This window comes from Passer domesticus, chromosome 7 (genome assembly GCF_036417665.1).
Source record: "Passer domesticus isolate bPasDom1 chromosome 7, bPasDom1.hap1, whole genome shotgun sequence".
NCBI lineage: Eukaryota > Metazoa > Chordata > Aves > Passeriformes > Passeridae > Passer > Passer domesticus.
Window position 1 is genome coordinate 9,297,087 of NC_087480.1, and position 14,436 is coordinate 9,311,522.

Below are 14,436 nucleotides of genomic sequence, written 5' to 3' on the forward strand. Positions count from 1 at the left end.
TATGGCTATGGAGAAAATACTGTTTTGCCTGACCCATCAGTGCAATAGCACTATGGGAAAAGGCTTAAAATTCTAATAATATTGGAAATCTAGCCATGAACTCAGTTCTGCAAAAAAGAAGTCCAGACAATTATTCATGGAGGGTGATCTAACTTGACCACTATTAGTATTTTAATCTGGAGTTTCAGAAATAAGGCAGTTAGTGAAATTCACATGCCCTGTGTCTTCAGGCACCTTGATTCAAGCAACCCCTGTGAACAGTCTTTTTTCTGTGGCTATCTCTGTTTGAGGTTTGCATTCCCACAGGGGATGGATCTATGCAGCACACCATAAGAAATAATTTCATGCACCACTGCAGTCTCTTGAAACTAATTTAACGTCCTATTTTGTTGCAGCCCTTCTTTGTGGTAACAGGCACAGCTTACAGTCCCTCTCACATGCTGGCCAACTCCTTCCTCTTTTGTTTGCCTCTTCTTTTTTTTGTTTTGGTTTTAGTGCTTAACGTTTAACTGTTTATATTAGCAGTGCTGCTAATTAATGAAGTCTAGTCTAAATAGGTAATCATTATCTTTTTCCAGGTGGTTAATGGGGGCTCCTATTAGAATCAGCAAGGACTATCCAAGAGTGTTTGTTTACACACATGAAGTTGTCCTCTGGGGTACTCTGAAAAGAATGCAAAATGACATTTTCGAGTGTCTAACCAAAGCCTGTTTTACATAGGTTAGTCTTCAAATAATGCAAAATAATTCTAAAGGTCAGTATTTCTGGGGCACACCTAGTTTATTTGTATTCTGTGAATTAACTAAGAATATCACCACAAGCTCTACATCTGTGTATCTAAATTTAATCTTAATTGTTACTCCTGTATTAATTAAGTTGTTGCTAGCAATGTTTGTTCATCGAAAATTTTTCCCCCCTTATCTCAAATATTTTTATCTTGTCTCTTTTTGAGGTCTCACACAGAGATTTTCAGAATTCTCTGCAGTGGGAGTCTGCTGACTTCTCTTCAAATGTGTGCTGCTAATCACTTTTGGATGGATTAAAAGGAATGCCTAAGTGAGACTTCAGCAGTAGGTGCTTGACTCCAAAACTGAGTTGCTAAAAATCCTTCAGTTAATACTAATCTTGGAGGCACATAGGAGGCCTGGGTGTGAGACAAAGCACCCTTTTCCCAGGCTTGGAGCAGGGCTTTTTACCAAGGAGCTGTACCTGAAAACTTGTTTTCAAGAAGCAGGTTTTATAAAGGGAGTATTCCTGACCTGGGTTCTCTACAGTAAAAGAAGATGGATTCTCCTGCTTTTGGAAAAATGATAGCCTCAAGTTGTACATCAGAGTTAAAATATGGTTCTCAGAAGCCTGGTGGTGGTTGCCATGAGAAATGAGACCACTTAAGCGTTAGAACACCTTCTTGGGGAAGCCTTCCACAGACTTGCAGATGTAGCTGGGATGTGGGGTGCTGCAGAGGTGTCTCTGTGGCAGGCACAGCTTGCTGTGGCTCAGTGGTGGCCAGGCTGGGTGTCCTGCTGTGCCCCTCTGGGCTGCTGGGCTCCCAAGGTCAATTTGGGCCCACGGATGCTGACTGGGCCACCCTAAACCAACAATTATTCCTACAGAGCAGAATTTACCATATGTTTTTATCTGAGGTGATGTATAATGCTGAAGATTGATAGAAGCTTGAGGACAGAGGGCTGTTTGCTCAAAACATTCAAAAGCCAACCAAACCTGCTTCATTTTGGCTGAGATCAATACTGTGAGTGTAAGGTCAGTTGTATGAGCTGGAAAATGGGGTGAGAAGAAAATACTGGGTTGTTAATCCATGTTTTAACAGTGTTTTTGAGTCTTTGTGGTCAGCCCTCATCTTCAGTTAGTTTGTTGCTTTTATAAAACTTTTGTTCAGTTGTGGGAGATGACACAGAATATAATTAGAAAAGAGCTAACAATTCATAATCTGTTAGTGGATTTCATAATTAGTGTAATATAAGGGTCATAGCACTTCCCATAAAGGAAAAAATGTCCAAGATCAAAATAAAATGGGTGAAGAGTACTTAATAAATTCTGCACTATTCACATATGGCTCAGCTGTATTGTTACCTTATGTTTTAGTGTAAGGAAAATGCCAGGATGTAACTTGTGTAACGAGTTGGCAAAGTGTTACCATTGCTTCATCTTTAAGTCTAATGAGAAATTTTTCTTAGTCGAAGGAGTGGCCAGTTCACTATTTTTCTCCATCACTAGAGGGCTCAGATCACTGTCAGAATGTTGTACATCTGAGCCAACTTTGGTGTTTAAACAGTCCTTCCTGTTAGTGTAACTCGGGTACAGAGGGAGAGGCATCTCAGTTCCCCACGTGCTGAAGCATTGCTACACTTCTGAATTGCCTTTCTCCTGCCGTTAGGAAATCTTAGACAAGCAGCTGAGGACATGACTGTGTTCTGCCCTGTGGCATTTCTGTGTTCATATATTTTGAAATTTGCTATGATCTCTTTAAATCTTGCATTTTGAAGGGAGGTTTCAGGTGTCTTCAAAAATATATTTTAGAGCTAGCAGATATGTAAGCATACCAGAACATTTAAATCTCTAAACAGTGCTAAATTTATACAGTTCAGTCAAGATAAATAAGCATTTCTTTACTGAGAGTGTAATCAAGAATTGAAACTAGAATTCCTAGAGAGGTGTTTGGTTCTCCAAGCCTGTCAATGTTTAAGAGGCATTTGGACCATGCTTTAACCTTTGGTCAGCCCTAAATTGGTCAGACTGGATGATCACCAGAGGTCTCTTCCATCTGCAGCAGTCTGTTGTATTCTGAAATGTGAGATGCCACCCTGGTACACGACAGAATGAGCCATTAGTGATGAGACAGGTTTTCACAGGTCCACCAGAGTGTTGTGTTGAGAGACTTTACTCAGAAAGGCAACATTGCCCCTTCACCTGCAGTGTGTGCTGGGGGCTTCTGAGAGGTTAAATGGGCTGCCAAAGGACCAAGGCGGAGAGGAAAATAAGAGTGGACTGAATCTAGCTCAGCTTCATGAAGACAACTAGAAATACCTTATTCTTGAAATGGGAACAGGAATGAGCTCTCAGGAAATGTATCACAGACATGGTTCAGGCCCTTTCTCATGGAGTCCTAGTGCTGGAAAAGAAAGGAAGGGATAATTGACACAAATTCCTTTGACAGCTTCTTTATATGAATTCTCAGACTGTGGCTGATACTAATGAAGTAATGAATGGAGCATGGGAGGTGGTGTGACTGCTCCAGACTTTATTCAGGCTCTCTTAAACCATGACTTTCAGAGTCTGCACGCAAGCCTGGCTTGTGGGAGTTTCTATTGAATGTGTAGGCTTATATAGCCTACTCTCTAGCTAAACAAATTCCTAAAGAAGCCTAAAATCTTGATGGTTGCATCACTTTCAAACCTCTCATGTTCTTAGTCATTGAATCTAAAAGAAATGGAATGAATCTGTGACTGTTATAAATATCTTTAGTGCTTCATATAATTTGAGTAACAATTAAATGTGTCATAAATGATACCTAGGTATTCTGTTGTGTGGCTGAAATAAATTGATTGTTTTGTACTTGGTTCATGTCAGTTCCTGGCTTGTTTCACATCTGGAGTATTGTTGAACCCAAGTAAAAATTATTTTTATTTTTCATAATAATCTCAGTGGCAAAAAAGCATGAAGTATTTTGGGAATATCTTAGAGGAAAATGAAGGTGTGCTGTTAACCAAAAAGACCAAAATGCAAGCAATGTCAGTGGTGAAACTGGTCTAAAATTGCAAGTGAGGAATGTTTCCAAGCTTGGAGTGATTGCCAGTTGTAGCAGTAGCAAGTGAAAAGTAAATTTATTTATCATTGCCATTGCTTTGTTGTGAGTTTTCAAGTAGCTAAAGTGCAGCATCGCTGAACTCATATTTAGCTAGAGGAGGTGTGCTAGTGTGGCAAAGGCTGGTTCTCACAGTGTGTCATCCCCAAAGCACATAGTACATTTCCAGGTAAAATTGCAAAACACTATCTGCCCATGGATCAGAGCCTGAGGGTGCATATTTTGCAGTCCTGTACTACTGTCACATTCTGTCTCTTGGAGAAATTGTGAGGATAATTTCATTTTGTTGTACAAAAGATGCAGATGGGTGTTATTTTTGTCCTATACACTGGATTCTGGAAGGCCCTCTGAGAACAACTTCCCAGTAACAGCTGGCCAGTACTTTGCCATTAATTAATTTGTAGTTACAACGTGATGTTTTGAGAATATTACCCTACAGTTCCAGACTTTTTAGTTGTTCTTGATGTTTTCTACAACATCATGCAGTTTCAGTTATCCATTTTCACTGATAACATGGAATGGATTACAAGGGTTTTCCATCACTGTAGATCTTCACAAAACTTATTTCATCTTGGTTTTGATATAGGAGTGCTTAACAAAAGTAGAGGTATCTGTATTTTCCTCTAAGTCTAACGAAGAGAACTTCCTTTACTTTGCAGAGTCAGAGAAGCTGTGTTTTAAATGGTTTTTCTGTCATTCCATGGTTAGGGATGTGTTGTCGGTGATTCTGTGGCTCATTCCCCAGAATGGTCAGCTTCTGCTCCAGGTGAGGATGAGACACTCATTGTAGGAAGCTTCATAGCCTGAGCAGTTTTTAACTCTGTCATGATGACTTTTTTTTTGCTTTTGCTCTTTCAATTAAAGCCACTAAATCATGTCTTAAGACTTGTCTTGTTTTCTGCACAAATTAAGATTATGGGTTTTTCTGAAGTTGTACTTTTTATTAAAATGACAGTAAAGTAGGGAAGATTTTGTTCAATGATTTTATATTATGATGCACAGGAAATTATACATTGAGACACTGGATAATTTTGTCTGCTGCTAAGGCTGGAATTGAGATGTTGAGAATAGTCCTTCCTTGCACCCTCCTACTAGCTGTTATTCATAGCAGGAAGCAGCATAGAAGATTTTTTGAAAATTTTCTATCACTCAGGTGCTGATTCACACTATTGCTTATTCCATCAAACAAAATTTTATTGGTATTTTTGTAATTCTCGTAAAGTGACTATCATACCATTTATCTATGTTTAAGAGCCTTGTTTTGTATTTCTCAATATAATCACCCTGTGCTGATTTGAATAAATTATGCCAGAGTGTTCAGACAAGAGCCAAAGCTGGCCAAAGACTTCTGAATGCAGATAAATTTATTTTGTTGAACCAAAGAGTGGAGGGATGGATCTCTGACTCAGATCCCTCTGCTGACAAACTGTGAGCTTGCAGCTGGGAAAGTGCTATGACAGGGAAAAGCAAAGGCCGAAGTCATCATGTCCATGGATCCTTGCCAGAATTTGTGAGGATAATCTACCTGAGATAATGTCAAAGCTTTACTCAAAAAGTGAGAGGAGAAGAAGGATTGCTAAAAGATAAAACTTCAAGAGTATCAGCATGGTCATGTGTGATGCAAATATTGGGCAGAGCAGTGGGAGCAGAGTGGTGTTTCTGTGACCTGAGTAAGAGTGTCATTCATCTTGATTAGAACAAATTCAGAAAAATGCCAATGAGGGATAGAAATAGGCAAGAAGTGTATTAGGAAATGAAGTGGGAGACCCAATTATAGTTGAAGATTAGGTGCTTTAAAATGGGAATGACTGAATCATGCTAGAGTTCTAGGAGGAGAGACTAGAAACTGCCAAAAACAGCTGAAAGGAACTGAAGGAAAGAGCAAACAAGGGATAGAAAATAGAAGTTGCTATGAGCTTAGTAAGCACTCTCTGGAGAGGGCTAGGAGGACTGACTGAGGGGAAGAGAAGGGGCAAGCTCCGAGGTGAGATGACATGCATATAGTTGGACATGGAGGGAAAGACAGGAGATTGTTTGTGAAGAAATGGCACCACAGGTAACTTACCTGAATGGCTGCCATGTATACATCTCTTGTACTCCTCCTCCACACTCCTCAGTCTTTCCCAAAATCTGCACTCTTTTGTAACGCTTCCTGTGTTATATTATGTTCCTATAAAATGACTTTTAATGATGTAATGGATGGTCTCTATAGTTTTCCTTCTCTTGACCTAATTTGATGAAAAAACAAAGCCCCAGTTTTGCTGCCATTTGATCAGGAAGAGAGAGGAGAGGACATGTCTTGTGCTGGTGACATTTTTGTACTCAGGAGACTTTGTCCTTTCTAATGATGCATCAGAGTGTCATGCCCCAGTCTGCTCTGATGAGACATATGCAAACAAGTGCCAGGAACAGGGCAGGATGTCATAGGAATGACAATTATACATTTTTTTAAGTTGATATTTGCTGGTGTTCTTACATGAAAAGTAAGGGAATTATTTTGGGTTTGATTAAGACAGCATTTCTCATACCTATGTCTGCTACTGATGGTTCTGCCCTCAGTACCTTCTCCCTGCTGCCATTTCTCCTGCCTGGAGCATTCATTGCCAAGCTCCTGCTCCAGCCTCTTCCTGCTGCTGACAGCAGATAGTGGCAGTAGGTTCCCGCTTCTGTTTCTACCTTCATCAACTAAATATGTTTTCTGTTTTCTACTAGAATGAATGAGCAGGGGGTTTGATCCAGTTTGGGTGTGAGTTGCTTACTCTGTTGTACCATAAACCATCTGTAGGTTCAGTGTTTGCTCACAAAATGCAGTCTGTCATTCTGTGGGCATTTGGATGTTACTTTCCCTCAGGTGGAAAGTACTTAGTAGCTATGTGGACTCTCCTGCTTAGCTGCAGTACAGACTAATTATAGCCTTGCCTCACCTGAGAGTGCTTAAACCACAGGCTGAAGGGTACTAAATTGAAAATCATGATGTAAATAGGCTGTCTTCCCCCACCCTGGAAAGTGACTGAAAAATTTCTATGAAAGTAGCATTTTGATAAAATGCTTTGACTTTTAGGTTAATACATTTTTTTCCATAAAAGAATAATTTATTAAGAAAAAAGTCCATTCCAGGTTCAGAAACTCTGCTCAGAAGAGCTGTAGTTTGTACCTGCCTGATGCCCTCGTTCTCCCCTAGCCTGGGCTCTCTGTGGTGCTTGGTTCTTTGCTGTGCACCACAAGGTACCCAGTGAGCTGGAGCTGTATCATCTGTCAGTAGGGAGTGAGAGGCACCGAGAGCCATTTTTGAAATTTCCAATTTTATCTCTCATGTTGATGTATTTCAGGTCTCATCCCGAGTATGGACCAATGCCTCTAGTTCCTGCTCTAAGCAGGATGTACTAATGCCATGTTTAACACAGTCTTCTATCCAGGTAGAATTTTTCTGGTGCTCAGTGACAAACAACCCTTGGCAGGTAGTTTAACCTCCTCCCAAACACAAGTGAAAAGATGCCTCCCATTCTTTTCTGACACAAGAGGAGTTTGTCTAATGAACCACTTATACCACTTTCTGTAGCACTTTTATTTTCCTTAAACATCTAACATCCAAATTTATTTATTTATTTCGTCTGTGGGGTCCAGTGAAGCTTGGAGCTGTGTGTGGGTGTTTCCCTGGAGGAGTTGCCAGTGAAATAGATACAGCTGAGCTGACTGCAGCACTTCTTTCTGGAGCATAGCTGTCAAGAGGATGAATGAATAGTATGGTAAGGATGCAGTTTGTCTTTAGTTTAAGGAAGAAAACAGCCCTCTGTTTGTGATCAATCTAGAATTGAAAGTGTTAGTCATAGAGTACACCATGTTAGTCCATGGTTGCACAGCTGCAGCACCTTCTGATTAGTCATGGTGTGGAACAGGCTTCTAAAACAAATTCCAGGGCAGTTCTGTTAAAATGAGAACCTTAGGAGCCTAAGATGGAGCTGATTGCTCTGAGCTGTACTGTGTAAACCTGAGCATGTGTGCTAGGCTTGAAAAGGAATTAATTTGCATGAAAAAAGGTATCTGTGTCCACATCTAATAAATTCTTTTTCCAAGAATTTTCAGAGCTGCAAAATTCTCAGGTCAAACCATGCTTGATCCTAACTGTGCTCAAAAATAATGTTCAGGCCAGTAGAGACAGCAAAATCACCTTGCAAATAGGCATTCATTAGTACCAAGTTTCTGCATAGTGCAGTTTATCTAAATAGAATGTCCATTGTGGGAGAGCTGTGTGTTCTCTTATTTCATTTCAGCTGAATATTCAATATATGCTGTTACTGATTACTAATATGTAATAATTACCATGAGTGTTTAATTCCCTGAAACCATTGGCCACTTGGTGTGGCCAATTATTTGGCTACAAATGTTTTTTGTTTTCCATTTGTATTTTATCATTCAATTGCTTTACTCCCTTCAACCTCACTGCTTTTTCTATCTCCTGTTAATCATTATTTGGAATGAGAATTAGCCCTTAAGCAAACAGTGCCCCAAATCTTTCTTGCTTCTTTATGTGTAGCAATGACCTTGTGTTGAACAGAAAAGAAAAAAAAATTAGCTATCTCTCTAGATTTATAATAAAAATTCTCTTAATTATATTTGAAAATTGCAGTTGAAAAAGAATCTTAACATTTATTCGTATTCTAAATCAACAGATTCTATATTTGAAGGACCCAAGATTCTATAAAGTCCTGATCTTCTGAAAGCCTAATGGAAACCTTTATTTAAAAATAAAATAAAGTCCAGATCTCATTTTCTGAGAGAGATCTAGACATCAATTATGCCTCCAGTCTTTGAAGGGAATAAAGTTTGTAAGCATCACTTTTCAAACTGGGAGTTGGCACCCAGGGCAGTGATACATCTGGACAATTTGACTCCCAAAATCATGTGACAAAACCACAGTCTCTGCCCTGGAGCTGTTTGAACTGGCCTATAGAAAACAACAGGAGTACAGGAAAGCTGTCAGGGAGCTGTCTGTGGGACCCTTAGGAAATCAGGCAGCTCTGCAGTGTCCCCCTGGCCTGGGTAGTTGTTTTGTTTCCAGAGATGTGGTTGTGAGGGTGAGGAGGTATCAGGGCTGTCCAGGGTCCTTGGAGAAGGCCAGCACAGGCATGTGGGCATTGCCTCTGCAGGTTGCACTGCCCTGGTAGCTCCCTGCACCACTGAGCCAACAGGTGCTGCTTGGTGCCCACTTCAGAGAGGCAATCCTGCTCCTCTTTGTCAGTAGCATGGCATTTTCTTCTCTAAACTGAGCAGGATTTGTAAGCCCTTAATGTTTACATTTTTTTTTGTCTAAAATTAATGAGCATCCACCCCCTTAAAAATATCATTAAAGTTTGGTTTTGGCAGGTTGCCTCCCAGAGTCTTGACAGCACTTTGGGTGCTGATGATCTGATCAGAGTGTCTTCTCATTCCCTCCTCCTTCCCCATCTGTTTGTATCCACCTCTTGTGTTACAGAAATAAACTGCTTGGGGTGAGAACTGGTTTTCTCTTTTTGCTTGGTGCAGTGCTCTCTGGTGCACAACTTCTCTGCAGTATGATTTAGCCTCTGCTGGCTGCTGCTGCACCATCTCCTCAGCCAAGGCAGCTCCTTGAGCAGCACTGCTGCAGCACATGGCAGTGCGAGTGATGGCCGTGCTTACCTGTCTGCACCCTGCATCTCACACCTTCCACCCATAGCAATGGCTCGGGCAACCTGCCTCAAGTCTGAGGCTGAAGCAGAGGGAGTATTGAGAAGGGGAAAGAAGGTATGGAAGATCAGAGTCTGTGGATCTTGTAGGGAAAAATGAGGCCTGGTCCCTCCTCTTCAGTACAATCTGCACTGCTGCCAAATCATGAAGTAGGGAGTGATGGGAAGCTTCTGCACCGTAAATATGAAAATGTAGCTGTATTTTAAGAAATTCTAAGAAACTTTAAAAAATGCTGCTGTCTATTGATTTACCGTGATCTGTGATAATAGAAGAAACAATGGAAGGAAACTGGAGGCTAAAACAGCCAACACTAGCGAATGCTGTATTTAATGTGCCTTTGAATATATTGAAGTTAAGATTCATTAATCAGAGCTTTAGGGCTTGCAGCCATCAATTAAAAATGCTTATTTTAAACGAACAACAAGTAATAGGGCCGAATGCAAGTAAGATAAAATACAAATCAGTGGTTCTTCAGTAGCCTTTTATTAAGCATTTGTCTGTAAGCAATTTTACAGCAGTCTGCATAGTCATGTCTGTACAGTAGACTTTAAGAAATTAGGGAGACTGTTTTTGTTTGGGAATATCAAAGAACTTTTGTAGTCATTATATAGCTTTGGTGAACAAATCATTAATCGTCTTAAAAACAACTGGGGGCAGATAACATAATGAAATACTGTGTTTCTGTTTAATCAGCCAGCAGTTATAAGTAAAAGGCAAAAGTGGTGCTTCTATCTAGTTTTGTTTAAAACAGCAGGAATAAAGAAAGAATTATCAGGATGTGAAATGCATTAACTCGTGGCAAGAAAATTCCTTTCATCTTGAGTTTGGCTGCTGACTGTCAATAACTGAGATTAATGCTACAGGAAACAAAGCAGAAATGTTAAATATAATGACGTTTAAAGAAGAGCAATAACCAGTTTATTAAAGGAAAGTGATTTGAACTCTGTGAGGTTTGCAAATGGAGTTTCAGAAGCATTTTAAGATACTTTTGACTCATCTAAATCACCACAGGACTAAATGAAAACATATCCTGTAAATGAAATCTGATCTCTGTATTATCTTCTTTAATGGAATAACATACTCATAATTTTTAAAAAGGACTCAAATGTCCTGATAGTGAAATTCTGTATCCACAAAAATTGCTACATTAACAACTTTCCTGTGTGAATACACTGAAATAGATGCTGCTTTAGCAATGCATGTTCCATTAAGAATGAAATTGAGCTGTGTGTTTCTTTAGCTTTCTTTTCTGTCCCATAGCTTTCTCTGTTTACAGATTTAATTGCATCTCTGACAATGCTCAGTGCTGCTGCTCACTGGAAGTACAGAGCCAGGCTGAGAGCAGGCAGAGTGTGCAGCAGTTCAGTTCAGCCCCTGTTTTGGTCAGTTGTGTGTCATTAGTATGGGCCACTCTTCACTTCAGTGAATTATATTCTTACAAGTTCTGCAAAAATTATCTTTATTAATTCTAAGGCTCATTACCTTAGGAAAATGGGCCCAAATTGTCTCATGGTGCAGCAGCTTTAGGAAAGATGGGCTCAAGTCCCCTCTTAGTGGGAGAGATAGAAGGAATTTCACCTTGAAGAGCCTGGTTGTCAGAGGTGTTGATTAGAGGCTACGGATGAAGATTTCTGAAGTTCAGGATGCTCCAATAGTTGAATATATCCTACTTTATAAGTTTCTGTGGAACCCTAAGGATAGAAGGGCCCACCTGTGTAGAGGAGGTGGCTGTAGAGGGACCTTTAGCACCTTAGCACCACTAAGATGGTGCTTGTGAAATGGATGACTAAGGTCTAAGGGGGCACAGTGTCCTTTACCACAGGCCTACTCGTGCTGCCTTCCCCTTCCTGCTTGAATGTTGGATTTACTCCACTAATTCCTTCTCCATTAGTGTTACCAGTTTCTGTCACCACCTCTACTGGAATGAGAGAATGTGTGTCAGCCTCTCTGATGTGCACCTGATTCTTCTAATGAATTTCTCCAAGGTTAGATAATCCTTGTAATCATCTTGCCTGTCCTTCCATATAGCAGAGCATACAGATTCAGTGATAAGAGGGAGGCATTTTTCTATAATGTTTATTTAATTGGGTGTAATAAAAAATATTTTAGTCCATCAGTATTACAGAAGAATGCCCACCCTAACCTACAATTAACTGGGAGTAATAAACACATTTTGAATTGGAAAGTTAAAACTAATAGATTAAAATAGACTTTTGAAGTTGATTAGTAGAAGTAACTAATTTCTCTGGCAATTTCTAGTCTTTAGACACAAGTCTTAGAGGGACACTTGGCCTTTTTTCCTCCCTAATGCATGTGTAGCTGTTAATATAAGCAGGATGTCTTTAGTGTAAAGCTCCTGTGTGGCTGTGGGTACAGCAGTGCAGAGCCATGCATGGTACCTCCACAGAAACCTTGGGCCACCCTGTTGTCTTGGTTTGAAAGAGAAGTGCCTGCCAAGGAAGGCAGGAAATTCCCTTGGAATGGAGACTATGTGCCATCACACAGCACCTACAGGATGGCCAGGGAATCAGACCCAGCCAGCACAGGTTTAGGAGGGGCAGGTTGTGCTTGACCAACCTGATCTCCTTTAATGACCAGGTCACCTGCCTGGTGGATGTGGGAAAAGCTGTGGATGTTGTGTACCTGGAGTCCAGCAAGGCCTTTGACACTGTGTCCCACAGCATGCTCCTGGAAAATCTGGCAGAAAGAGACCTGGGGGTTCTGACTGACAGCTGAGTGAACGTGTGCCAGCTGTGTGCCCTGGTGGCCAAAAAGGCCAATGTCCTGTATCAGGAATAGTGTGGCCAGCAGAACCAGGGAGGTCATTTTTCCCTTGTTCTTGGCACTGGTGAGGCCATACCTTGAGTGCTGTGTCCAGTTCTGGCTCCTCAGTTGAGGAAGGATGTTGAGATGCTCAAATGTGTCCAGAGGAGGCAACGAGGCTGGTGAAGGGCTTGGAATACAAGACCTGTGAGAAATTATTGGGGGAGCTGGGGTTGTTCAGCCTGGAAAAAAGGAGACTCTGAGGTGACTTTATCACTCGGTACAACTTCCTGAAAGGTGGCTGTAGTCAGATGGGGTTCAGTCTCTTCTTGCAGGCAACAAATGATAGAACGAGAGGACAGTCTTAAGCTGCGCCAGGAAAAGTTTAAGTTAGATGTCAGAAAAAATTCTTCACTGAGAGAGTGATTGGGCAATGGAATGATCTGCCCAGGGAGGTAGTGGAGTCACCGTCCCTGGACATATTTAAAAAAAGACTGGATGTGGCACTCAGTGCCATGGTTTAGTTGAAGAGATCTTAGGTTAGGTCATATGCTGGACTTGACCTTATAGGTCTTTCCCAGCCTAGTTCACTCTGTGATTCTGTGACCTCCTTCTCTCTGAATTATTAAAACTTTGAAATTAAGGGGCTTTCAGGCAGAGACATGAGAAAAGAACAGCAGTTCTTTGCCAGCATGTGTGTGTCCATGCGTGTGTGTGAGCCCAGCCCAGCTTCCCCTGGCTGCAGTTCTGGGCACGGCCAGCGGGGGCGCTGCTGGCTCCCGGCCAGCAGGGGGCGCGGCTTCCCCGCGCCTGCAGGGGGCGCTGTGGCGCAGCCCGGCCGCGTCTCCCTCACGCGCTAATGGCGGGCGGGCCGGCGGATGAGATGGGAAAGCGGCTTCCTCTGCAAACTCACAGCACACAGTTGGTCTTGGTGCCCCTCTGGATGGCGAAAGGAGCTGTAGCAGAGACCTCAGAATCAGCAAGCTGGAATGGCGGGGATGAGCAAAATTCTGGAGTGGTAGAGGAGATGTGTCAGAAACGCCACAGCTGTAGCTGCAACCTCAGGGCATCTGGGCAGGCAAAGGGTGAGGAACTAGAGTGTAGCAAAAACCCAGGGCAGTGGCAAAGAAACTGTGGGGGCTTGGCTACCAGCAGCTGTGCTCCTGAACATGGCAGGGAGAGGCACCCTGGGAGGGGGAAAGGGCTTGGGATTCCAGGGTTACCCCTGAGGCATCCAAGCAGATGGTGAAAGTCCCTTTTTTAGTGAGGTAGGGCATTAATAAGGTCCCAGTTCAGTGGCTGCTCTCATGAACAAAGGCTCACCCATGGCAGAAGAACCAGGACTGGACTGGGCTCCAGCAGCAGCAGCAAATTCTCCTCCCAGTAAGCAGCAATTCCACCGTCCTCCTCCAAAGCTAGGAGAAAGCCAGGAGCTGTGCCCAGCCCCTTCCCCCAGCCCAGATCTCAGGGTTTCTCTGCCCTTCCCAGGAGAATGCCCCTCAGCTATCACACTACAGCCAGCTGCACTCCCCCTTCTCTGTAGTAACTACTGTTGTATCTCATGAGTACTGGTCATTATTGTTTGTTAGCAGCAAAAATGGGAGCAAATTCCCTAAGAGAAACAAAAGGATGCCTGTTAGCAGTGGAACTGTGTGAAATGAGGCTTGCCTCTGTAGTATCATGTTGAGAATGACTTGCATCAAACAGTATGAAAGCTGTTCTCTCTTAAGGATGGTGTGAAACTTTGCTCCTGTAAGAGATGAGAAGCAGAAAGTGTTCAAATGTGAGGAGGGCCAAGGACTATAAGTGCATAATGGAAGGTGGCCCTTGAACGTACTCATTTGGGAGCAGCTTTTGTCATGACGTTGTAATTATTCCTCTAAGAGGAAAATATTCACAGGCATTTAACAGCAGCTGAAAAAACAGCAGCAGCAGAGAGGATCAAAGAGAAATGACATAAAGGCTGATAGCAGATGGGGGTGGTAGCTGGGGTAAGTACTATTGACCTTATATCTGAAGAATGTGGATTATGGTTTCTCTGGAGCAGGCGATATCTGCACTATTTTGTTTAATAGCTATCCTTTTTCCATGGTGATAACCAATCTCTGCAACTCTAATAGAAATTATAATTAGCCACGACAAAA

The 14,436-nt window shown here is 41.9% G+C and overlaps 1 long non-coding RNA gene across 1 annotated transcript in view; it reads left to right on the forward strand.

Annotated features, from left to right (window-relative positions):
• Nucleotides 1–1,197, forward strand: part of LOC135304431 (uncharacterized) — a 112,138-nt gene extending 110,941 nt beyond the window's left edge. Inside the window, exon 3 of the long non-coding RNA XR_010365823.1 lies at nucleotides 953–1,197. This is a non-coding gene — a long non-coding RNA (uncharacterized LOC135304431). The remainder of the gene's footprint in view (nucleotides 1–952) is intronic.
• The last annotated feature ends 13,239 nt before the right edge of the window (nucleotides 1,198–14,436 follow it).